Source organism: Callithrix jacchus, chromosome 4, assembly GCF_049354715.1.
Source record: "Callithrix jacchus isolate 240 chromosome 4, calJac240_pri, whole genome shotgun sequence".
Classification (NCBI taxonomy): Eukaryota; Metazoa; Chordata; class Mammalia; order Primates; family Cebidae; genus Callithrix; species Callithrix jacchus.
Genome location: NC_133505.1, coordinates 150,735,531 through 150,761,964, shown reverse-complemented (window position 1 = coordinate 150,761,964; position 26,434 = coordinate 150,735,531). Strand labels below are relative to the sequence as shown.

General features: G+C 39.3%; 1 protein-coding gene across 24 annotated transcripts in view; it reads left to right on the top strand.

Annotated features, from left to right (window-relative positions):
* The window catches only part of PLAGL1 (PLAG1 like zinc finger 1), a 130,509-nt gene that overhangs the window by 57,854 nt on the left and 46,221 nt on the right, over positions 1 to 26,434 (top strand). For 21 of the 24 annotated variants that reach the window (XM_078370232.1, XM_078370240.1, XM_078370226.1 and 18 more), the window contains exons 1-2: positions 5,330 to 5,479; positions 9,373 to 9,428. The gene's annotated coding sequence lies outside the window, so the exon portion shown is untranslated. Of the gene's footprint in view, positions 1 to 5,329; positions 5,480 to 9,372; positions 9,429 to 26,434 lie in introns of those variants that run through there. The other 3 variants (XM_078370218.1, XM_078370227.1, XM_078370217.1) reach the window with 1 other exon arrangement.

Sequence of the window (26,434 nt, the reverse complement as noted above, 5' to 3'; positions counted from 1 at the left end):
AAAATAGTCTAAGTTAACTTAAATTGTATCCAGTATATCTAAAATATTATTTTAACATCTAATCAATATAAAAATTAATGGGATATTTTACATTTAAAAAATTCCCAAGTCTTTGAAAACCAGAGTATATTTTACACTGGTAGCACATCTGTTTGGACTAGCTATGTAACAGGTGCATATGGCTAACAGGTACTGTTTTGAACAGGGTGATTCTAGAAGTCTTATAGTTCCTGCTTTTTATTTGGTTCTGAGATTTCATTTGATTTATTTTTTGTGTGTGAATGATATGAAACCACTTTTCAAATCATTTATATCTTTCCAACGGAATTATGTCATACTTCTATCGAAACACCAATAGATCTAGGTGGGGCACGGTCACACCTCAGCACCTTGGGAGGCTGAGGCAAGCAGATCACTTGATCATCCCAGGAGTTCGAGACCAGCCTGGCAATGTGGCAAGACCCCGTGATTACTAAAAATACAAAAATTAGCTGGGTGTGGTGGCGCCCACCAGTAGTATCAGCTGTTCTGTAGGCCGAGGCAGGAGAATCGCTTGAACCTGGGAGATGGAGGCTACAGTGAGCTGAGATCACACCACTATACTCCAGCCCAGGTGATAGAGCCAGACTCTGTCTCAAAACAAACAAACAAAACCCAATAGATTTTATGTGTGGGTCTATTTCTGGATTCAATACACTGTTGTTTTTTCTTATGTCAGTATCCTACTGTCTTTTCTCTTTTTTCTTTTTCTTCTTCTTTTTTTTTTTTTTTTTTTTTTTGAGATGGAGTCTTGCTCTGACACCTAGGCTAGAGAGCAGTGGCTCAATCTTGGTTCACTGCAATCTCTACCTTAAAGTTAAAGCAATTCTCCTGCCTTAGCCTCCTGAGTAGCTGTGATTACAGCTGTGCACCACCATGTCTGGCAAATTATGTATTTTTAGTAGAGATGGGGTTTTGCCATATTGGCCAGGCTGGTCTCAAACTCCTGACCTCAAGTGATCTGCCTGCCTCATCCTCCCAAAATGCTGGGAATACAGGTAAGCCACCATGCCCAGCCAGTACCCTATTGTCTTGATTAGTCTAGCTTTATAGTAGGCCTAAAATTCAGATAGCATAAGCCTTCCAACTTTTTCTTTTTAAGATTATTTTTTCTCTTCTAGTTCTTTTCATTTCCATATAACGTTTAAAATCAGCTTGTTAATTTCTACAGCAAAGCTGACATGAATTTTGCGCATGTCTACTTTAACATGAGGATTGAATGATGACCCTCAAAAATATTTGTCTGTGTCCTAATCTCTTGAATCTCAGAATGTAAGCTGCGTTTAATAAAAGTCTTTGCAGGTGCAACTAAGTTGAAATGAGGAGACCACCCTAAGTTATTTCAGTGACTCCTAAGTACAGTGACATCTATCCCTGTAAGACAGACACACGCAGGAGAAAGCACATGACACGCACAGAGAAGGCCTTGTGAAGACGGAGGCAGAGATTGATTGGCATGCTGTGGCTGCAAGCCAAGGAAGCCGAGGAAGCCAGGGAATGCCAACTGCCACCAAAAGCTGGAAGTGAAGAAGGAATCTCCACTAGAGCCACTAGAGGGCGCAAGCGGCCTTTGCTAATATCTTGATTTCAGACTTCTGGCCTCTAGGACTCAGAAAAAACATTTCATGTTTTATGCCACCAGTTTGTGGTAATTTGTTATGGCAGCGATAGGAAAAAATACAGCCACTATCAGGCTGAGGAAGTTCCATGCCATTCCTAGTTGTCGTTATTTCAGGAAGGGGTGTAGCTGTCAAATGCTTTTTTTTTTTTTTTTTTTGCGTCAATTGAAAATAACATTCCCCCCTCATTATTTTGTTAATGTGGGCATAATCTGTGACTGTCTGCTCACGTGGTATTAATTGTAGCCCCATCATCGCTGTTACCCCTGGTAACACCTGTTCCTGAAAGTGCTGGGTCCTGACACATTGTATCAACTTACAGATGTGTCAGCATGAATTTTCTTGTTCTGCATTTGCTAAGGAAATTTTAAGAAGTCATTCAAGAGCCTGAAGAATAAAATAGAGTCTCCAAATATTTAGAGAAAAAGTGTGATTATAGAATTTGTCCCAAGGGGTTTTCTGCACAACAGGGACCACGCTGGAAACCCTTGGAGAAATAGTTTGACCTGGAGAAATCCTTCATGTGGCCTCTGCTGTGTTTCCAAAAGTAGGAGATTTTACATTAAAATGTTAGATAGCATACTGCCCTTGAAAATGATGCAGATGTGGCAACCTTGCCCTGAATTCCAACATGACAGCCATTATCTGCCCCTTACACAAAGAATGTCCTTTTCACTTTATCACAGTCCCATTTTTCCTCGTTGTTTTACACTTTGTAGACATCTGAGTTTGCAAACCCTCCTCTGGAACCTTGACTGGGCATGTTGTAATGCCAAAGCATGTGACATTGAGGGAAAGCTTAGGGGGAAAACAGTGTATCACAGCTACCCGGTCAACACAGTCATGCTCAAAGAGACCACTGTGGAAGTAACCTAAGGATAAAAAAGGATTTCATCTACTTCATTACCAGTGAGAACGACTGCTTGACTGACTTCTGGATAAAGACGGCACAAGGAAGCACTAAAAAATCAAAATTAAAGCATTAAATTAGCCAACCGTGGTGGCTCACGCCTGAAATCCCAGCACTTTGGGAGTCTGCGGTGTGTGGATCACTGGAGGTCAGGAGTTCAAGACCAGCCTGGCCAACATGGGGAACTTCCCTTCACTGCTCCCACCCCAGCCTCTACTAAAAATACAAAAATTAGCCGGGCATGGTGGCACATGCCTGTAGTCCTAGCTACTCAGGAGGCTGAGACAGGAGAATTGCTTGAACCTGGGAGGCAGAGGTTGTTGTGAGCCAAATCACACCACTGCACTCCAGCCTGGGTGACCGAGCGAGACAATGTCTCAAAAACAAAACACTAAATCACCCAAAGGAAAAAAAGCAACAAAAAACTTAAATGCTGCAACCAAAGAAAGAAAAAAGTACACCCTTATAATGTAAAATTTGAGAATTGATGGCAAGAGAAAAAAGAACAGAAGACTCTTTGAAAGTATGCTTTGTCTCTAGGTGAACCTGTGTCTGCCCAGACCTTCACCCACCACGGCAATACACGTTGTGGGAAAAGATGATCAGACCAAATCCTGAGAATTCTCACAAATGTCCTCCAATGTGGAAAGCCAGTGGCACACTTGTGAAATGTTAAGGAACCTTTGCATACCACTGTTGGATCTTGCCAGAGGCAGGAAAGTTTGCCGCCTTCTGGGGTGCTGTGCTGAACTGAGCAAATGAACCAAGCTCTGAGGCATGGGATATTCCCTTGGCTAGCTTGCAGGCCAGCTGCCAGAGGACTTAAAGGGATCTCAGTTGTGAAGGTCGAGTTACCCCAACAAGCTTTATGCTCGGTCTAAGCTGAGTTCCACACGCCTCCTGTCCTCCGACCTCTCCTTGTCCGGAAAACTTCGGTTCACAGAAAAAGTAGATAGAAACAACACTCAGCCCTGAAAATGCAGCTTACTCAGATATAGAATATGAATGGGATATTAGGAAAAAAGAACAGAATCTATATACTGGAAGATCATACTGTATGCTGAGGAGAAAAATTGATCTAGAGTAACTGACACAGAGACATAGCCCAGGTAAGACTATTAAAGGGTACATTAATGATAAAGAATTCTTCAGGCATCCAAGCAGAAAAATCCATGAGCATGGAATGTTTTTCCATTTGTTTGTGTCCTCTCTTATTTCCTTAAACAGTAGTTTGTAGTTCTCCTTAAAAGGTCCTTCACATCCCTTGTAAGTTGTATTCCTAGGTATTTTATTCTCTTTGTAGCAATTGTGAATGGGAGTTCACTCTTGATTTGGCTCTCTGTTAGTCTGTTATTGGTGTATATGAATGCTTATGATTTTTGCACATTGATTTTGTATCCTGAGACTTTGCTGAATTTGCTTATCAGATACCATCTCACACCAGTTAGAATGGTAATCTTAAAAAGTCAGGAAACAGCAGTTGCTGGAGACAATGTGGAAAAATGGGCACACTTTTACACTGTTGGTGGGAGTGTAAATTAGTTCAACCATTGTGGAAGGCAATGTGGCAATTCCTCAAGGATCTAGAATCCGAAATACCATTTGACCCAGCAATCGCATTACTGGGTATATACCCAAAGGATTATAAATCATTCTATGAAGACACATGCACACGTATGTTTATTGCAGCCCTATTCACAATAGCAAGGACTTGGAACCAATCAAAATGCACATCAATGATAGACTGGACAAGGAAAATGTGGCACATATACACCATGGAATACTATGCAACCATAAAAAAGATGAGTTCATATCCTTTGCAGGTACATGGATGAAGCTGGAAACCATTATTCTCAGCAAACTAACACAGGAACAGAAAACAAAGCACCACATGTTCTAACTCAAAGTGGGAGTTAAACAATGAAAACACATGGACACAGGGAGGGGAATGTTACACACCAGGGTCTGGAGGGGGTGGGAGGCTAAGGGAGAGACAGCATTAGGAGAAATACCTAATGTGGGTGACGGGTTGATGGGTGCAGCAAACCACCATGGCACGTGTACCTATGTAATAAACCTGTACGTTCTACACATGTATCCCAGAACTTAAAGTATAACAATTAAAAAAAAAAATCAGTGAAGCAATTGCCGTCTTGTTGTGTTAGGTTTTGAAGGATGGTGTGGATTCAAAATATTTACCCAGCTCAGTTTTTATTTATGTAGAGAGAAAAAAACCCAGATCTTCTCAAACATGGCAGCACTCTATAAACCCTGGTTGGGAATATGACTTGAAAAAGAAAAAAGGCCATCAAGAACTTTAAATAAAAATAAAAATTCAGGGATGGACAAGTGACAGTGAATATCATATTCATTTATAGATAGAATTAAAACAACATCTGGAAAAATAAAAATTGCAGAGCAATTGCAAATGTTCTCATGGCTAGTACGCCAAATATAATAGAAGTAATCGAAATTGAGAGGCAGGGGTGAAGGTGGGTGGAGGTGCATGATGCTAATTAACCTCATCTTTCAGAGCTGTGAGTCTGTCTAAACCTGAAACACATAGTGAACTTCTTATACCTCTCAACCTTTTTATGTTATGTTTATAGGCCTTTAAAAAAGCTCGTCTTGCAGGGAAGAAAGCAAAAGAGATTCCCTTCTGTATTTTTTGGAAATTCCAATAACACTGAAAAATTTGAAATTATATGCGGCAGATGTATGATCCTATAATCATAAAATTACTTCTGTCTCCCCTTTCTGCGTCTTCGTTTCTTCAGCTGCGAGGCGGGTGTTTCTCCCAGCGCTGCCGTAAGGATTACACGTATTTACCTGCGAAGTGCTTAGGACAGTGCGTGGCGCACGGTCAGTGCTCACGTTTGGGGCAACCACACTTGGGCGCTGCCGGCACGGGGTAAGTTACTTTGGCCTAAGGCCGCGTCCCCGCGTCTGTGGCGTTTCTCGTGTGTGTGCCTGGGTTGGGGCGGCCCATCCTGGCGGAGATTCCGGCGGGCAGGCTCCGCCGCGGCCCCAGGCTGGCTCGGGTCTACCTGCGCCAGCGCCGTACCTGGGCGACCTTGGCTTTGGTGACCCGGCCGGCCGGGCCTGTGGGTGCTGGTCCGCTCCCCCCGCGCCAGCCGCCGACCCCCGGCTCCCCGGTGGGGCCTCCTCCTGCCACGTGACGCCCCCGCGAGGGGCCCCAGCGCCCTCCTCAAGGCCGCGCCGTTCCGGCTCCCCGCCCCGCCTGCGCGGCCTCCTCGTCGCAGCCATCCTCTTGGCTGCCGCGGGCGGCAAAGCCCACGGCATCTGCCATTTGTCATTCAGCCCGTCGGTACCGCCCCGAGCCTTGATTTAGACACGGCCGGGGTGTGCTCTGGACTCACTCTCGCGGCGGGCGCTGGACAGACAGACAGGGCAGCGGTGCTCGCAGCCCAGCAGCAGCGCGGGGCCTCGGCGCGCGGGGCACTTCCCCGGGTCCGTCATGGCCGCGGAGGCAGCGCGCTGGAACAGCCTCGCCTGAGCTCCGAGGGTCGTCGCCCGCAGGGTAGGTGGCCGGGTGCTCGCGGCCGCGGCGGGCGGGCAGGAGGTGGCGGTGGCCAGCGTTGCCGCGCGGCGCTGCAAGGACGGCGCTGGGCTCGCGGCCGCGGAGAGGGTGTGCCTTTGCCGCGCTGCCTACGTGTGGGTCAGGGCTCCGCGGGGCTGGGTACGGGACCCCGCCGATCGTCACCCGCAACCCAGAGTGTCCCACCGCAAGTCCCGCCGCCCCCCGGGGCACCGCTGCTGGAGGGTTGGCGCGTGTCTGGTATGCGGTCCGTACACCCGGTTCTTACAACCTGGTGTTCTAGCCTCGCCAGCGGGCCGGGAAAAAAACAGAACAAGGAAAAGAAGCAAAAGTCTGTTGAAAGTAATAGTGGGACTAGACAGTAACTGTTTGCACTTTCGTTTATTATGGAAAATATGATTATTTTGATGCTTTGGTATTATCGACTGTAATCAGACATACTCTTAAAAGTGTTTTAAAATGTGGGCTCCTAAACATTTCCTAGATCGGGACAGCCGATGATGCAACTTCGGTTACTCTCCGCATCCAACTTTCAGGGTGGAGTAGGGGTTTCTACCTTTTACTGAATGTGCTCCTGTAATTTGAATATTTCGTTTTCATAAAATGTGTTACTTTCATGTTTTAGGAAACGAATAAAAATCAAAAATAGAAACAACCAGCTTAGGTCCTCCTTCTTCCAGGAATCCTCCTCTAACCCCTCCCTCCCAGGCAGGGTCGGAGGCCCCTCCCGGGTGCTTTCTGGGGCCTCACTGAGGTCCTGGTCCCCTAAATCCTCCCCCATAGCCCCTCCACGTATTAACCCATCGGTCTCGCTGGGCCCAGAGGTTGCTTCCTTAGCACATGGTAAGTGATTAATATTGTTTAATGGCCGAGGGAAAAGATAAAATGTTCTCTGATGTTTCACGCTCTTCGCTCTGAAGTTAAATAGTGGTAAATTTATATATGCTTAGATAAGAACGTTTAACAGTTAAGGATCTGGAAAAGTTGACGACATCCGATATCGGTGTTTCCTGATCCAGCAGTCGCAAGTCTGGGTGTTCATCCTTTAGAACAATGTTTTTCAGAACTTGAAGTTCATTTTAATGGGTCGTAAAGTCATTTAAGTGGATGATGAGAATTTGTAAAACACAGACGGAGAATCAAACATCTGCGTCTCTCAGGTCATAGGGTATTTTCTTTATGAATCTCTCCCCCTCCTCAGTTTCATACATACACAAATGTGTGTCATGATGTAAAACGTCATTCTTTAGTATGAGTCACGGTCAAAAAAGTTTGAAAGCCACTGCCCTAGATACATTTTCATACATGCCAACAAACAGACGTGTACAAGAAGGTTGATTGTAAAACCAGAAAACTGGAAGCCGCCATCATGCCCACCTGAAGGAGAAAGATACGTGATACACCAGTCATAAAAAGGGCACACTGTACAGTGGCCAACGAAGTATTTTTGTGTTTCAACACAAATGCCTTTCAGTGTTGAATCAAAAAAAAAAAAAAGTTGCTGAAGAATGTGATGTGATATCATCTATGTAAAATTCAGAACGTGGTGGAGCAAAGCTATTGTTTAGGAATGCACATACAGGCATTAAACGTAGTAAAGAAAAAAAGTCAAGCTAATGGTCATCTCCTGGCGGTGAGGAGAAGGTCAAGGGCTCAGAGATGCTGGAAATGCTTTTTCGCCTGACCTGGGCAACGGTTACATGGGTGTTTACTTTGTAACTCTTTGTTAAATGATACACACTAGGTTAGAATGTCACATATCCCCCCAAATATTAAAATATGGGTGTCACAAAATGAAGAAGCCTGAGGCTAGAGCTCTATGTCTGTTATTCATATTTCCTGCCTTCTTTTTATATATATATATATATATATATAAATCTTGCTCAGGGAGGAGTACCTAGGGAACTTGTCGGTAATGTTTTATTTCATAAATTCCATGGTGGACATATCAGAATTTGTTAAATTATTCTTTATATGTTCTTATAACTTAATTTATAATATTTCAAAAAGTATTTAGAAGAAAATGTCATTTGGTATGTTTGCACTCCCAAAGTCACATTTACATATTTTGTACACAACCAGAATATTTTATATAGTAATTTAAGCTAAAATCAAATTCTGTTGCGAAAAGTGAAACACTAAAAAGTATATTAAAAAGTCACAGAACTTTACAGATTTTAAGAGTTTTCAAATGCTAACATTACTATATTTACCTCAGTAATTTTTGTTCTTTCATTTTTCTAGACCACGTTCCTAGTGCTCAGTAGTCACATACGACTTTTATATTTTATTATGTTATATATTTTACATTATGCCATATTATACAACAGAATATTTCCATCACTGCAGAAATTTCTATTGGAAATCATTCTGAATATACATATTTGTTGGTTATATATTTGCAGGTAGTAAACTATGGACACAAAGTAAACTTTGTGCTTTTTGTCTTAAGATATACTTCTCTGCTATTAATGAAATATATTCTGAATATTTTTCTAAGATTTTTTGTTTTGTCCACATTTCGTTCTTTGTTACCTGAGATATGTACATGTTTAGATGTATATATTTTGTTTATGTTGTGAGATTGAGCTTAATTCATTTTCAGATTCCCATGTGGAAAGCTAATTGTCTCAATATCAGTGATTAGCAGTGCCACTTCTGTCACATACAGTACCCAGATATGCTTGGGCTTATTTCCAGGCTCTTTGTCCTGGTTTATTCCTCATTTGAAAATACTGCAGATCTTCATTTACTGTTGCTTTATATGTAATACATTGTTCAGTTCTAAGAATTTAAAATGTTTTCATTGTGATATTTTTTCTTCCCCTAAGAGATTTTTAGAAAGTAGTCTAGTTCCAATGTGGAAGGTTTTGTGAGTTATCCTTTTGTTACTGATTTCTCATTTGCACTGTAGTCAGCATGCATGTCAATGCTACCAATTCTTTGAAATTCTAGAATTGCTTTATGGTTTTAACTGTTCCATGTATCATCAAGAATAATTTGTACTCAGAGACTTTTGGGGCAAGGTATATAGTGTGTGTATATGTGTAATATGTATACATATACTTTCTTTATAGATTATATGTATAATCTCACTGTAGAGTTTACATAGAAATTAAATATATTCATATAAATTTATATATACAAATAAAATACCCTCTCTAAGGTTTATGTTTCATCAATTCTCGAACGTTTTATCTTTATTTCTTTGTTTTCACCCATTTTTGTCCTATTCTTTTCTTTAGGAGTTACGATTAGACTTCTGTTAGACTTCCTTACTCTATCACCCACATCTTTTAAGGTAGGTTTAATGTAGTTCATATATATTTTTTATCCATGTTGAAGTCTAGATAACTGTTTTAGTTCTATATTCTGATCTTTGTATAAGTCTTTTTTCTTTAAATGAGGTATAATTTATGTACAACAACAAAAATAAAGTGTGTAGCTTGATGAAATTTACGTATGTATTTACCTTTGTGATTACCACCCGGATAAACATATAAAACATTTTCATTCCTTCTGCCTCTTCCTAACAATGAAGCCACTTGCTTCCCCCAGTCAACTATTGTCCTGATATCTATGACCATGGATTATTTTCAAGTGTTCTTATACTTCATATAAATGGAGTCATACAGTTTATTCTTTTGTTCACATTGTATCCATCCATGTTGCATATTTATGTATTTTTATTTGTTTTTATTTTTGCTTTATATCAAGGATTGGCAAACTATGGCCTATGGGCCACTTCCAACCCAATGCATGTTTTTGTGTATAAAATTTTACTGGGCTTGGTTCCATGCCTCCTGTCTATAATCCTAGCCACTCAAGAGCTTGAGGCAGGAGAATCTCTTGAGCTCAGGAGTTTGAGCTTACAGGGAACTATAATGGCACAGCCCTGCAGCCTGGGTGACAGAGTGAGATGACCCCATCTTTAAAAAAGAAATTATTGGAACATAGCTATGCCTGTTTGGCAGAGTTGAGTAGTTATTGCAGAGGCCATGTGGCCCGCAAAGCCTTAACTATTTACCACGTGACCATTTACAGAAAAAGATTTGTTGACCCCTCTTCTATGATATTGCATTATGTGGATATATAATACAAGCAGTTTACTTATTCATTTTCTTGTTGGTTAACATTTGAGTTGTTTTCATTTTTGAGCTGTTAAGAATTAAATTGTGATGAATGTTCTTCAAACTTTCATTGGTAAACATATATCTCTCAGCTATATACCAAGGAGTTGAATTGATAATCTTTGATAGGTTGGTTGTGTTTCCATAAACATTAATAATGTTGAACATCTTAAAATATCTCAATCGGCCATTTAGATTTCTTTTGTTGCATGCTTATATTTTGCCCATTTAAAAAAAATTAGGTTATCTTTTTGGTAATGATTTTTAGTTCCTAATCTAATCTGGATAGGAAACCTTTGTTGGGTACATGTTTGCAAGTATTTTCTACCCTGAAGTTTGCCCATTTATTCTCTTAATATTACCTTTTGAGGAGCAGAATCATTCCTATGAAGTTTGGTTTATCAGGATTTGGGAGTAGGCAAAAGGGGAAGGGAGTGGAAGTTAGTGCTTTTTTGCATCCTACCTATAAAATTTTCTTCCCACCCACATATTTGCCCACTCTCAAGGTTTTGAAGACATTTGCCTTTGTTTTCCTCCAGAAGCTTCACAGTTTTAGCTGTTGGGTCTGTGATTATCACCAGTTGATTTTATATATGATGTGAGGTAGGGATCAAGATTTATGTTCTATATGGACATTCATCTACTCTACACATTAATTGAAAAAAAAAACACCATTCTTTTCCCATTGAATTGCATGGGGACTTTGTTGAGAAATGAATGGTCATATATTTGGGTCTGTTTCTGGACTCTATTCTGTTCTACTTGGACTAATCATCCATTCTTGTATCACCTATACTTTTTTAATTACTGTAGTTTATGGCAAGTCTTGACATGGTACTGTAAAGCCTCCAGATTTGTTCTAAAACAACTGTTTTGACTATTGAAATGCTTTGCATTTCCATATAAATTTCAGAATGTGCTTATCAATGCCCATTTTTAAAAAAAGTCTTCCCACAATACAAATAGAATACACTGTTTTGTATTTTTGGTGTAGAGGACTTACACATTGTTTAATTTATTTCTAGGCATTTAATGTTTTTGTGATGCTGTTGTAAATGGTGGAGTTTTTTTCCCCCCGTTTTATTTTCCAAACATCTTGCTAGCGTAGAGAAATAAAATTGATATTGATATATTGATCTTGTATTTTGTGCCTTTGCTAAATTTACTTATAGTTCTGAGAGTATGCAGATTTGGGTTTTTTGTTTGTTTGTTTTCTTAGAATGCGCTGTCATGTCTTGTGGAAAAAAGTTTAAATATTCCTTTACAATCTCTATTCTCTTTTTCTCCTTTTCTTGCCTTATTGCACTAGCTGGGACCTCTAGAACAATATTTAACAGAAGTATTAACAATGGATATCCTTACTTTTTCCTCATCTTAAGGGGAGAATACCTCAACATTTCACTATTAAGGGTAATGATTACTGTACTTTTTTTTGTAGATGCTCTTTACCAGATTGAGGAAATTTTCTTCTGTTTCTAGTTCATTGAGAATTGCTTTCACAAATAAGTACTGAATTTTCAAATTTATTACATTCTGAAATAATTTTAGGTTTACAAGAATTGCAAAGATAGTGTAGTGTTTTTGTATACCCTTCACCCAGTTTCCTCTCATGTTAACATCTTACATAACCCTTGTAAAGTACGAAAGTTAAGAAATTGACATTGGCACAATAGTGTTAATGAAACTATAGACTTTATTCAGATTACCACACTTTTCCCCTCTAATGTTCTTTTTTTATTTCAGGATCTAACCCATATACCACATGGCATTTGGTTTTCATGTCTTCCTCGTTTACTCCGACCTGTGACAGTTTCTTAGTCTTTCATATATTGTCACTTTAGAAGAGTCAAGTGTTTTGTAAAATGCACCTCAGGGTGGGTGTGGTGGCTCATGCCTGTAATCCCAGCACTTTGGGAGGCTGAGGAGGGCAGATCACGAGGTCAAGAGATTGGGACCATCCTGGCCAACATAGTGAAATTTCGTCTCTACTAAAAATACAAAAATTAGCTGGGCGTGGAAGTGCACATCTGTAGTACCAGCTACTCGGGAAGCTAAGGCAGGAAAATCAGTTGAACTCATGAGGCTGCAGTGAGTCGAGATCATGACACTGCATTCCAGCCTGGTAACAGGGTATGAGACTCCACCTAAAAAAAATGCACCTTAATTTGGATTTATCTGATATTTTCTCAGAATTAGACTGAGATTATGGATTTTGAGAGAAGAATATTACAGAGCTGTTGTGCCCTTCCCATTGCATCACTTATAGCAGCATATGATGGCCAAATCAACTAATAATGAGAACTTTCATCACATGGGAAGATGGGGTCTGCCAAGGGGTTTCTTATTGTCACATTACTTTTTTCCGCTTTCCATAGTCTATTTGTTAGGAGAAAGTCCACGGTCAAGAAAAGGGAAGGGTATCAAATAATTTGTGGACATATGTTAAAACCACAACAGTGATTAATATTTTGAGGTAGTACAAATATTCTATTTCTCTTTAACGTTTTGCCCAATAATTTTAGTGTTCAATGGATCTTGCCTGTAGTAATTATTATTGTGGTATTCGAATGGTGATTTTCCATTTTCTTTCTTGTTTGATTTATTAAAAGGAATTCTTCTCTGAGTAAGATTGGTCCCTTTTCTCCCATTGACTTATTATTCAGTCAGCTATTTATATCCATGTATATTCATGGATGTTTATTTTAATCTTTGAGCTATAATCTAATACCATTTTTATATTGCTTAAACTGTTCTGGCTTTGGCATTGGGACTTTTTTCAGGTTAGCTCTTTTGTCCTTTTGAAATGTCCCCATTAAAAAAAAGTTAATTGTTTACCATTTCCTTACTGTCTGGCACTATGAGATGCTCCAGGCTCATTTAGTATTTTCCCTTCCTCAGCCTTAGAATCAGCCATTTCTCCAAAATGTCTTGATTCCTTTTACTGGAGGATGGTATTAGAAACCAAGATCTGTGTGCTTAGGTGTCCTTGCTGCTACTGAGCTGTTACTATTTCTTGGCCCTCTGGGGACAGAGCTAGTATATATGTATGTATACTGGATTTTTAATTTGTCAAATGATTTTTCTGCATCTATTGAAATTAAGACTTTTCATAGTTTGATGGCATGAAAAATTACAAATATCTGACATTGTAAAGGATGTTTTTCCAGTATTCCTTAGAGCTCTGCAAGTATTACAAGGTTTTGTTTGATTTAGAATATCTAGCTTTCCATATTGCCTGAGCAAATCTTCCTAAGATAACCCTATAATGATTTTGATATGCCATAGGGCACAAACCTTCTTTTTTCTTGTTAATCGTTTGGCTATTTTGGGATCTTTTCTAGTCCATATGAGTTTTAGGACCTACTTATAAAGTTTCCCAAAAAGTCCTGTTGGGATTTTTATAGAAATGGCTTTGAATTTATAGACTAATATGAGAAAAAAGGGATATTTGCAATATTCCATTTTTTCATTTATCTCACATGCCCTTTTTGTGACCTTCAATGATATGATATAAAGGACTTGTACATATTTTGTTTCACTTACTTCTAGGTCCTGATAATTTTTGTTACTACTGTGAATAATTTCTCTTTGTTTCCTATTTTCTAACCAGCTAGTTATTACTTCATAAATAATAATATATTTTCACTTACATAATTAAATAATTTTCAAGAAATGATTTTTTTCTTTTCCTTCTGATCTTCATATCTGTTATTCTTTTGCTTGTGTCTAATTTCACTGGCCAGGACCCCCAGTACAGTGAAGAACAGTGGTGCTGATGATGGGCATTCTTGTTTTGTTCCTGACTTGTCTGAGAATAGTTCTGTAGCACTGAAGCTTAGTATGATGTTGTTGCTGGATGTTTAAAGTTCTCTTCTCCTTCTAGTTCTTTCAGAGTTTTATATCATGAATTGTATTGGATTTTATTATTTTTTTCTGAATCAACTGGACTCTGAAGCCAGATTACTTGCATTCAGTTCCTAGTTCTGCTCCTCTGCTGCCATGTAGTATAATCTTGGGCAGTTACTTCTCTGTATTTCAGTTTTCTCATCTGTAAAATTTAGGTATGAGTGTCTACCTATAAGGTTGTTAGAGGATTAAATGAGTACATAAAATGAGTAATACATAAAAAGGGGTAAGAATTGTGCTTAGCCCTAGGAAGTACTCATTTTTTTTTCATTTCTTAGTGTTAGGTTATTTTAAATTATTGTAATAAGTAAATTAATTACTAAATCATCTTGTACTTTTAAGTAACATTACACATATTTATTTACATTATTTGGATTTAATTTACTGTTTTAATTTTTTTCATGTAATATTCAGGAGTCTTAAAGTCACTCTTCTTTTGCTATAGCAAAGGACATAATGAATGATGTATTCCTAGAAAAACATTACACAAGAGTTAGCAACTGAGGTGGCAACATTCCCAACTTTCTGGAGTAATTTATATCTGAGTCTTTTGATAAGCTACAGATAAAGATAGCTCTTGTGTGAGCAAATTCAGAACTTGGCATGTATTTTGGAAAATGGCCACTAAACAAAAAGGAAAAGTGATTTTAGCTTTTCTACGTGTTTCATATTACATCATTAATACATTGTATTATTTGTGTGTGTAGATTTCGGTATTTGGAATACTTGGAAAGATTCATTTACCAGTGCTGTACTGAGCACTTTCTATGCCAGGCAGTGTGTTTTGTTGGCTTAGGGGCATATCTTTGCTCTTCAGGAACTTAGGGGTCAATTAGGATCATCTTGAAGTTGAAGGCAGGGCTATCTGTATCATTCAGGGAAACTCAATGATCCTTTTTTTAAAAAAAAAATTTGAACTTTCTCTTCCATTGGCATTCTGAAATACAGGAAAATAAATTAAACTTTCTAATGTATTTCTTTTCTGTTTCTTTCACTCCCCTCAGCAACTTGGTTTAGGCCCTTGTCACCCTATGCTGTTTTTCCCTATATTAACTTTTCTTCACTTTGTATCATGTATAATGACCACTGGGGTCAGTTCCCTGAAAAAAGTCCTTTACTGGCATCCCAGTACTTATGAGGTTCTTGGCTTCCTAGCTTGACAATGATCCTCTTTTGTCTGGTCCTAACTTACTTCATTGGCCTCTTCTCTGATTTCTCAAAACTAATCCAGTGGTACAGGTGGTCTTAACACTCAGCCCCTAAAGGGTTCACTCTCCTGCTTTTGCAGCTGTGTTCTTATTTGTGCCATTTTCTCTGTCTTAAATTTTCTCCCCAATTAATTTTTAACAATTTTCCAGGCTCTGTTCAGAGAATACTCACTCTGCAACCCTACTAGCTACATAGAAACCCTATAATTTATAATCTATAGCCCTTGTTAAATTCTTACCTTTCATCACCAATCTTTATATCTAAATGTCTTTTCCAGATGGTCAGGTTCTTAGATAGGGTTCAAGTGCCTGACATGATACTTTGCATACAAAGAGCGATTGCTAAATAGTTATCACTGAAGTACCTACTATAACTGTGCTACAATTTTGCAAAGTAAGTATTATTATCTCTCTTAAATTGTGAAGAAACTTAGTTTCAAAGAGATTAGGAAACTTGCCTGACACCATGTAGTTAATAAGTGGCAAAACTGGTTTGTCTGAATCAAAGCTCTTGCTCTTTCTTCTATGCCATACTGCCTTTGTGCTAAAAATAAAGCAATAGTTAAATAAAATTACTGAACAGAAGCATTTATGATAAAACACACACTGAAAATGACATACACAATGAAAGCTTTGCTTTCACTGTCAGCATACTATGGAATCTTCACTTTGGTGACCATGATAGTCACTGTGAACTAACTGGTGTACTCCTACTTTCTTTGGACTTTCCTTCTAAATTTTTGTTGATACTAATGAATAAAGTTTGAGTAATCTAATTTTAGCTCATTTGGGGGTAAGAAAAACAGTAAAGTTTAGCCACATTTTGCTTGGTGTTTTATTTTAAGTAGAAAATTTTACATTTGCCTAATAACCTTTGCTGGGCAATGGATAAGGTAAAAAGAGCCTACTTATCTTTCATAAAGTACTTTTTCTCTGCTTCTGTTGAGCTGTAAAATATGTGGGGAAGAAAAACATATGAAGGCTGCCAGTCAAGTATATAGTTTGATAAGTTTAGGTATATATATGTGTATACCTGTGTAACTACAACCAAGAGCAAGATAGAGAATATTACATCCCTCAAGAAGGAGAAAATTCTCTCATCTACCTCCTGGCCAACACCTCCCCTGCACATTACACTCTTTTCATGTCCCTCACTGTAGATTAGTTTTGTCTGTTCCTTCTGCCCCCGCCCCGCCCCTGAGATGGTATCTCACCCTCACCCAGGCTGGAGTGCGGTTAGTGCATGATGACAGGATGACAGTTCATAGCAGCCTCAACCTGCCAGGCGCAAGTGATCCTCCCACCTAAGCCTCCCTATTTTCTTGAATTTTAAGTATAACCAAATTATACTTAAAATTATTCTTGAATTTTAAGTATAAGCAAACAGGATGTACTCTTTCGTGTCTGGCATTTATTCAGTGTAAATTTTAGAGAGTCATCTGTGTTGATGCAGCTATCAAAAGGTGGTTCTTTGTGTATTTTTTTCTAAGTAGAAATTCATTGTATTTATATACCACAATTTGTTTATCCATTCTGTTAATAGCTATGTGGGTGTGTTCCAGTTTGGGTTCTTACAAATAGACCTGCTGTGAATACTAATTCACATGTCTTTTCCTGAACATTTGCAGTATTTCACCAAGGAACAAATCTGAGACTACAATTGTTAGACCATAGGGTAGATAAACAGTTTATAAAACTCAGTGCATATGTGTACACTTTTGCTAGCAATAAGATTTGTAGTTGCAGTATACATTTTCATCAGTACTTGATATTGTTAATCTTTTTCATTTTAAGCCCTCTGGTGAGTTTCAGGTGATATCTCATGGCTTCATGGTCTCATGGTTTTCATTTACATTTCCTTGATTATTTTGACTTTTCTGTTTATCTTTTAATGCTGTTTTTTGGTGTCTTAATGAAATACAGTTTATCAGTTTTTTAATAGTTTGTTTTTTGTCCTGTTTAAGAAATCTTTGTCTATCCCACAATCATGAAGATATTTGTTTTTTAAAATATTTAGATCGGTGACCATTCCATCATCCCTCTCAAATTAATGTCTGTGTGATGTGAGATAAGGGCCAAGGTTAATTTTTTTCAGAATAAAAATTTAATTGCTCTGGAATCTTTTGCGGTCTTTTTCCCCTCCATTGAAATGCATAGTGCCCTTGTTGAAAATCAAATGCCTGAGTATGTGTGTCTGTTTCTGAACTCTCAGTTCTGTGTCCTTGTTCTGTTTGTCTACCTCATGATCAAAGATGGCTAGCCAAACTCTAGCTATGATGTCTATATTTCAGTCAGAAAAAAAAGGAATAAATGAGACTATGCTCTGCTTCAAGAACAACACCCAGAACTTGCACATGACACTTCTGCCTACATCTTGTCAGTAATGTGACAACCTTTATCTTCAAGGGACATTGAGAAATGTTCTTATGCTGAGGAGTCATGTGCCCATTTAAAATTCAGAGATTATATTACAAAGAAAAAAGGGAAGAATGAATATCAGAAAATTGGCAGTCTTCGCCATACTTTCTGTTTACAAGCTTTAGGTGCTTAAAAACATTCATTTGATTCAATTTCATCTACTTCTCATTGAAACCTTCTTGGTCAACTTTTGCTTGTGATCATAAATGCAGACATCACAGCTCTGTGATAGGACTCTCCCAGATCCACCTAATAAGAGGCGTAATGGGGTCAGCTACTTCCTAGTGAGAGAAATGTCCAGACCTTGTTAAAGTTCTCTCAAATCACCCAGTGTTTCTTCTTTATGTGTCACCATTGTGATCATAGCAGTTGGGAGAGAATGAAACCCTAAATCAAGAAAATTTAAAGTAAGACATGGCTCAGCAGGTCTCAAAATAGAGTGGACGATGGTGGGAAAGTGACTAGGTAAACAGTTTTTTGTTTTGGTTAGCTTCTGACCATCCTTTATCCTTGATATTTGGGAAAAAGATTAGAGGTCTAGATTTCAGTTATGTTTGCCTTAATTTTATGGCCGGCCACCATTAATATATACAGTAACAGGTTATGTTATGGAAATACTATTACGAGTCTTTGAAACAAAAGCCTCTGGTTTATAATTAAGATTTTAGCCCATCAAGTGTTAATTTTTCCCTTTCATTCCTGGGAAATATATTATGAAATGTTTAAAAAGGGTGATCTTTCTTCCTTTAGTCTTCAGGCTAATAAAAACAACCTTTATATTTTAGATTTGAAACATTTTATATAAGCATATGTATCATAATAGTGTTTGAATTTTAAGTGGTATGAGTATCTCATGACAGTATAGCTTTTAAAGATATTTAACTTAGAAAACATTCATAAATTTATTTAACAAATATTTATAGGAGTAAACATAATTTGAAACTGTAACCAAAATGGTTTACACATAAACAGAAAGCATAGAAATCTGTTGAAATTCTGTAGTTTAGAATCATGTTTTCTTGGCTCAACTTACTCCTCAAATTAGTTTAACATTTATCCCCTTTCCCAAAGTAAAGCAATAAAATAGAAACATCGTAACAAAAAAGCAAAAGCCAAAAATTATGTATCATTTATTGAATGATACGAAAAGTGTAGCTCAACACTACATATAAATATCTACATAACACTACAGTTTAACTCCTTTATTAGTTCAAGGTTAAATTGAAAGGGACCCTGCTTCATTGTGAATGTTTTCCACTTGTGTATTGACCACTTGTTGTAAATTATTTTATTTAATTGCCTCAACGATCTGAGAATAGACAGTTTTGTCTCCTTTGTACAAATAAGAAAATTTTGGCTCAGAAAGAATGAAGCCTTTCCCAATATCAGACAGTTAATAAGTAATGCAGTGAGCATTTGACCTCCGATCACTTGGATTCTGAGCACAGTGTGCCTGTCCTTTTTGATCGTTCTACCTTATTGTTACTTAATTGTTCCCATTAGATGATGGCAAGATAGGGGCATCACTTTGAGAGATGTGAAATAGTACAATTACCTCCATGAGGTCAGAAAATCTGAAATTAATGCAAAATTTGCTATGACCAAACACATCAGAAACTGACATGTATTACAATGGGACTTTATAATGAGAATTTTAATTGGATTAGAGCCCCACTCTTAAGATATCATTTAACCATAATTACCTCCCTGATGGCCCTATCTCCAAATACAGTCACATTAGGCATTGGGTTTTCAACATTTAAATTTTGGGGACACATTTGAATCTGTAACAGTGGGTTTTGCAGGAATAAAATGCTGGGACTGAATATGAGCTGCTCCAGTGGTCACACTGCTGTCTCTCATCATCTGTCATGTTTCTTTTTTTTTGTGTGCGAATAATAATAGTAGTAGTTATAATGCCATTAGTTTCATTTCGCTCCTACTTGAGATTTCAAGAGCTAGTGTGAAGTAGGGCTGCCTTGTTAAATCTGTCTGCACTTCTATGGAGTGTAAAATCAGTGTCATACGCTTTAATGGTAATACCTTGTCACATTCAGAGATGTTTAAAACTGCAATCTAGAAAATTGCCTTTAAACAGCGGGGGCGGGGGGATGTTCATATTCTCAGAGGACACAATGTGGAACATGTGGGCATGGCATTCCCTGTGAGATTTTAAAATCTACAATATATAGGAAAATTGCTGGTTTTTCTGACACCTTTCTGAGATTATCAAAATAATAAAGATCCAAACCTAGTCTTTCCAGCATTGTAAATTATAAATCTCACCAGTATACTCTAGGCAGTCCCTGGTCCATAACAGTTTTGAAATCCTTCACCGGATTCCAGGAAGCCTGGGGAGTAAAATGCTTCTTGATTAGTCCCCGATTCTGCCGTCTTGTTCATCATTTTCAGAAGCACTGGCTCTGCCCCCTAGGGAGTTCTTTTCTTTCTTTTTTTTTCTTTCCTTAACTACATGTGAAGTAGACATTTGAGAATTTGCCCCACTTGGGAACTGAGCAACTCTTTCTGTCCACTTCCGGCATATAGAGGGTTGGGGGCCAAAGGGTCATTTTAAGACTTCAGCTGATAAGCTTATTCTTTTCGGCAGCACAGTTCTCTCCAAATTTGGAAGATTTCTTATCTATCTCCAATCAGTTCTGTGTGCTAGAAAACACAGCCTAATATTTACTTTTGTCATGCATGAGTCCTGGTTCTCAGATTTGCTACATTGATTCACATTCTGACTCCCATAGCTGTCTTTCTGGTCCTAAAGGAAGTTCTCTTGGGACTGGCTGGCTTCTACTGGAAAGCTTTACTTTTAATCTGCTCTATTCTCTTAGTCATCTCATCCACATGAAACAGTTTAATGCAGAATATACTATGTATCCTTATCCTGAGACAATTTTGTTTAAAAAAAGTTTTCCTGGGCTTTTGATCTTCAAAGTCTTATCTTTAACTGTTAGTGTAGGGGTGGAGAAGAAGTTAGTTTTTGTAGTTGCAAAATCTGAAATGTCTGCAGTCTCCTCATTCCCTTTCACTTCTTGGAAACTGGATAGTTCTTTTCTGAGATCAGCTCTTTCTTGAAATACTTTGTCAAATAAAGCCAATAAACATTTCAATTGTGTGGTTTTGTTTTGTTTTGTTTTGTTGAGATGAGTCACACTCTGTCACCCAGGCTGGAGTGCAGTGGCATGATCTCGGCTCACTGCAATCTCCACCTTCCAGGTTCAAGCAATTCTTCTCCCTCAGCTACCTGAGTAACTGGGATTACAGGCACACGCCACCAGACCCAGCCACTTTTTGTATTTTTACTAGAGATGGGGTTTCACGATTGGCCAGGCTGATCTCAAACTCCTGACCTCAAGTGATCTGCCTGCCTCGGCCTCCCAAACTGCTGGGATTACAGGTGTGAGCCACCTCTCCCAACCATATTTCAATTGTTTTTTCTTGCCTCGTCTGTAGAGCTGCATGTTCATTTGGCAGGAGATCTGCCTCCAAAAGTAGCAGAGGCAAATGTTTTACTAGATATGTTGCCACTGTATTAAACACATCACTATCTTTCTGTCCCTTAAGATCAGTTTCCTCACTACTTGCTGACCACTAAACCAAGGTCATATATTTTAGGTTTTTGCTAAAACAGCATCCTACTTCTGGTACCAATTTTGATCCAACATAGTCAGGATGGGCTAACTTTATGATGTGCTAACAAGCCATCCCCAAACCTCAATGGCTTCATACAAAAACAGTTTATTTTTTCCTTGCAATAAACTCCACCATGGATGTGCAGAAGACTCTGCATCACATAGAGAGACTCAAGCCTATGGGTGTACCACCTTTGTCATTGTATACTTTATAGGACACTTGGCATTCTCAGCTGCTGTGGTTCAGAAAGAAAATGTTCAATGGTTTTCTCTCCATAATCAACTTTTTATTAACAGCCTAGAACTAATCTCATGCCCCTCCTAACTTTAAGGGAGTAGAGTTTAAGCCAGGATATAAATATAAACACTTTTACCATACATCTAAATATTTATAAGATAAAAATTAGGCAGACCAACTAAGTCCAAAGCTTACCAACCAAATCTAAAATAGATCTTTCCTTGACCAATTTACCTGATATTTGCTGGAAAACCTTGTTTGAATGTAGACTTCTTGGCGTTTACTTCTAGAACATGGCACTGGGGGAAAGCTGGCTGCTAAGCCCTGGCCTGTCTTACTTTCTCTAACTGTTCTATGGTCACTCTGCCTGCTATGTCCACATCTCTGGCAAACAGCAACCCCTTGACCACCCCTTGGGGTTAGGGGTTGCATATAACAGGGATTCAATCTGCCCTTAAAAACACAGATCTGGGAAAGAGCTTGTGCAGTCCCTAGTTAGCAGGCTTGAAGCTCTTTGGACAAGGAATTCCATGGTTCTGGGAACCGGGAGCATAGCCTAGGAGAAGGAGTCTAGGCTTGGGAGGGCATCTTCGCCTTAGGCCTTTGGACTACTGACTCTAAAGAAAATGGTGCAGCTAGATCAAGGCCAGAATGGAGCATGGATCCTAAGGCAGAGCCCCTCTTGCCCAGGTTGAGGGCAGTACCAAGTGAGTACAATGTCTGTAGGCCTAGAAAACCAGACAGGTTATGGGGTGAGCATGTAACTCTCTACCATACCTCATGCTTACCAATTCGGCTTCCATAGTAGAACCAGGGAAGGAAGATGCCCTAATCACCAACACTGAGTATCATATTTTGGCAACTAAAATCCTCATTATAAAATTCCATTATGAAATATAAGTCAAGTTTCTGAGGTATTTCCTCATAGCAAATTTGCATCAGTTCTAGGTTTTCCAACCTCATGGACGTAATGGGACCATGTCACATCTATCAAAGTGATGTCCATAGCTTGTCATCATCTAATGGAAACAACTAAGAAACAGTGAGATGCTTGTTATCTGTCTGATGTTGGGAGAGGTTTTATTCTTTTTCAGCCACAATTTTTTTATGTGTACAAAGGGGCTAAAGCCACCTATTCTCATGTGGTTGGAACAATTAAATAATTTACACCAAGTGGTAAATACAGAAAACATTCATAGGCAAAGCAAGATCCTTTTTCTCAATTAAAAATAATGAAACAATGAGCTATTCTAAGGAGTGTGTCTGAAAGATAATGCAGGGGCATGACATAAGGGAGGTAAGAGGGGTTGGGTCCCTGGAAGATGAAGTCTTTAATATCCTGAAAAAAGTGCCTTGGGGCAGCCCTGGGCTCTTACATATCTTGAAGGGAAGGTATGTTTTTACTGTCTCAACCTAGTAATCTCTCTTGAGCCTCAGTGTCCTGGTTTTAAAAATGAGGATAATAAGAATTGCTTTGATGACCTTGATAAGGCTCTTTTGATAGAGTAGTAGAGATTAGAGCCTGGGGAATGGGTTGGAAATGAGTGGAAGGTAAGGAAATGGGATTATCTAAGATTTCTATTCTTTCAGAAGTTTGTCTGAGAAAGGGTGGGAGTACAGCAGGACCTGGAGGTCAATGAAGGTTTTGTCCTTTAAAAATTGGGGACTATCGGTCTGGCGCCATGGCTCACGCCTGTAATCCCAGCACTTTAAGAGGCTGAGGAGGGCAGATCACGAGGTCAGGAGATTGAGACCATCTTGGCCAACACGGTGAAACTTTGTCTCTACTAAAAATACAAAAATTAGCTGGGTGTGGTAGCATGCATCTGTAGTCCCAGCTATGCCAGAGGCTGAGGCAGGAGAATCGCAGGGGAACCCAGGAGGCAGAGGTTGCAGTGATCTAAGATCACACCACTGTACTCCAGCCTGGTGACAGAGTGAGATTCTGTCAAAAAAAAAAGGGGGGGGGAGTATCAGAGCATAGTATGTGTCGATGACAAGTATCTTAGTAGAAAGGGAGAAGAAAATGTAGAAGAAATTTTGAACAGACAGATGGAGTTGGCTTCTGGTTCTAGGGAGGGTGCATCCTCCTGTGGATATAGGGAAGTTTGTGAGCTAGAAAGTGGAGATGCCCTATCCAACAGCTTTTGTCTCACAGAAGCATGAAGTGGAAATGTTAACAGAGTGATGTTATGTATAAGCATTAGGAGTGGGGAGGGCAATTGGAAGATAGGAGAGAAGGTGTGAAATGAAATGACTGAAGAGTAGGAAAATGTATAATTGCTGGGCAGTCTCTAGAACCAAGTGAATTTGAGTTGGCAGAGTTAGAGTCTGTTTACCCATGTGTACGTATATGGAAAGAGAGAGATTGATTGATTATGAGCAATTGACCCAGATGATTATGGAAGCTGGGAAATCCTACAATCCACTGTCTGCAAGCTGGAGACTTGGGAAAGCTGGTGACTTGGGAAAGCTGGTGGTGTGATTCTGGTCTGAGTCTGAAGGCCTGAGAAACAGGAGCCAGGGGTCTAAATCCTAGTCCAAAGGCAGGAAGAGATTGATGTCCCAGCTCAGGCAGGCAGGAAGAAAAAGGGGTGAATTCCTCCTTCCTCTACCTTTTGGTTCTATTTGAACCCTCAATGGATTGGATGTTGCTGGCCCATATTGGGGAGGGTGGTGTCCTCCCAAGTCCACCAGCATGAGTGCAGATTTCATCCAGAAACACCTGCATGGACACAGTCACACTGAGCTGCCTCTCGGGGCTTTTCAAGTTATCCCTGAGGTATGCATTATTATTTGGTTAGCGCTGTGATTACAAAAGTGCACAGGGTTTTGAGTGGTCTGCTCCGAATTTTTCTCCGTCTGTTATTTTTGGTGTGAGATTTTACAGACTATGAGTTATTTCAAACATGCCTGACCTGTCTTCCTGTCTATGCAAGGTCATTGCAATGAACTGAATGTGAGTATCCCCCTGAAAGCCATGTGTTGAAACCCTAATTCTAATGAGATGGTATTGGAAGGTGGGGCCTTAGGGAAGAAATGAGGCCATAAGGGTGGAGACTTCAGGAATGGGATTAGTGCCTTTATAAGAAGAGGGCAGAGGACTAGCTGGCTTTCCTTCCCACCTTTTGAGGATAGGAGAGTCATCAGTAGATAGTTGGAGGAGGTTCCTCACCAGAACCTGCCCATGCTGACACTGTGATCTCAGACTTCTCCCCTCCAGAACTGTGAGAACTAAATGCTGTTTCAGCCATCCAGTCTGTGGCACTTTGCTGTTGCAGCCTGAGCTGACCAAGGTAGGCATGGGCAGTTTTTAGAATTTTCCCAAATGCTTTCATGTAAAACGATAAAGGATATCATCTTCCTGGCAGGTAAATGCAAGTCAAAGGAAAGTGCCCACAGTAGACCCTGATGCCAGGTATGGCCTTTCGGGGAAGATCTCGGTTTCCTCCTCCAGAACCTCTGGTGAAGTGGAGCCAACCTGCCATTAACTCTGCTGTGATTGTGCTCATCACAAGGGGTTTTATGGGGTGTTTGTCCATGGCTATTCTTTGTAAACAAAATTAGGCAGATATAATCTTTATCCTCCAAGAATTTAACAACTTAAAAACAGCGACATAAATGGTATAGCTGAGGTGATAGACAAAATAAATACAAAACATTTAGTTAATCTTATAGGATATTCTAGAATGATGAACCACTGAGGAACCATATAAGTATTGTGTTCATACTGTACACCACCAGGTGACCATGTTTAGCAGCAGAGAAAGGGATATTAGTTTAGGCATAATCATTATTACTCACCATTTCATATGAAAGCATTTGAAAATTCTAAAAACTGCCCATGCCTGCGTTGGTCAGTAAAGGGTGCAATAGCAAAAATTTCATCTTCACCAAGACTTACTGGGCAAATATCCCTGGGAATGGAAACGTGTTTCTCAGTTTATACGTTACATGTTTGGAAAAAGCTTAGCAGACCAACTAGAGAGCTTATTCTAAATAAACACTCTGCTTTTAGAAAGATATGAGAAACAAGCCATGTTAAACTTAAAGGGGTCTTTATGTATGTGTCTCCCTGGGAAAAGAATTGGAGATAAATGTAGCTCATGGAGGAATTCTGTCATTCTTAGAACTTTGACATCTATCTTGTCCCATGTTTCAGAGATAGAGCTTCCAGAGAAAATTAAGATTACCATCTGCCTTGTATTTACTCAAGAAGACCAGGACACAGTGTTTTCTTGAAATAATAATGCTTATAAAAGTTTTAACTCTAGGAGACTGAAAAGAGAGCTGTATCCAGTGTCCCCTGAGTTTATCACGCTGGCCCAGCCATGGACAGCTAGCTTCTTGGTGAGGAAGGGCAGACAGGCATCACAGGATGGTTTCTGAAAAGGAGGAGTGGGTTTCCTTCACCCTGATCCTTTTTGCTTACCCACCTTTAAGAAAATGTGAGTTTTTACTTTGGAAGGCCAAGGTGGGAGGATCACGTGGGCCCGGGAGTTCAAGATTAGCCTGGGCAATATAGTGAGACCTTGTCTCCACCTAAAAAAAAAAAAGCCGGGGGTAGTGGCACATGCCTGTAGTCCCAGCTACTTGGGAGGCTGAAATAGGAGGATTAATTAAGCCCCAGAGATCAAGCTTGCAATCTTGCCCTGAGCCTTGATCACGTCACCACACTTCGGTCTAGATGACAGAGACCTTGTCTTTAAAAAAAAAAAAAAAGCCTTGAGTAACTGGGGGAGATTATAAAGCTAGTTAAAATTGAT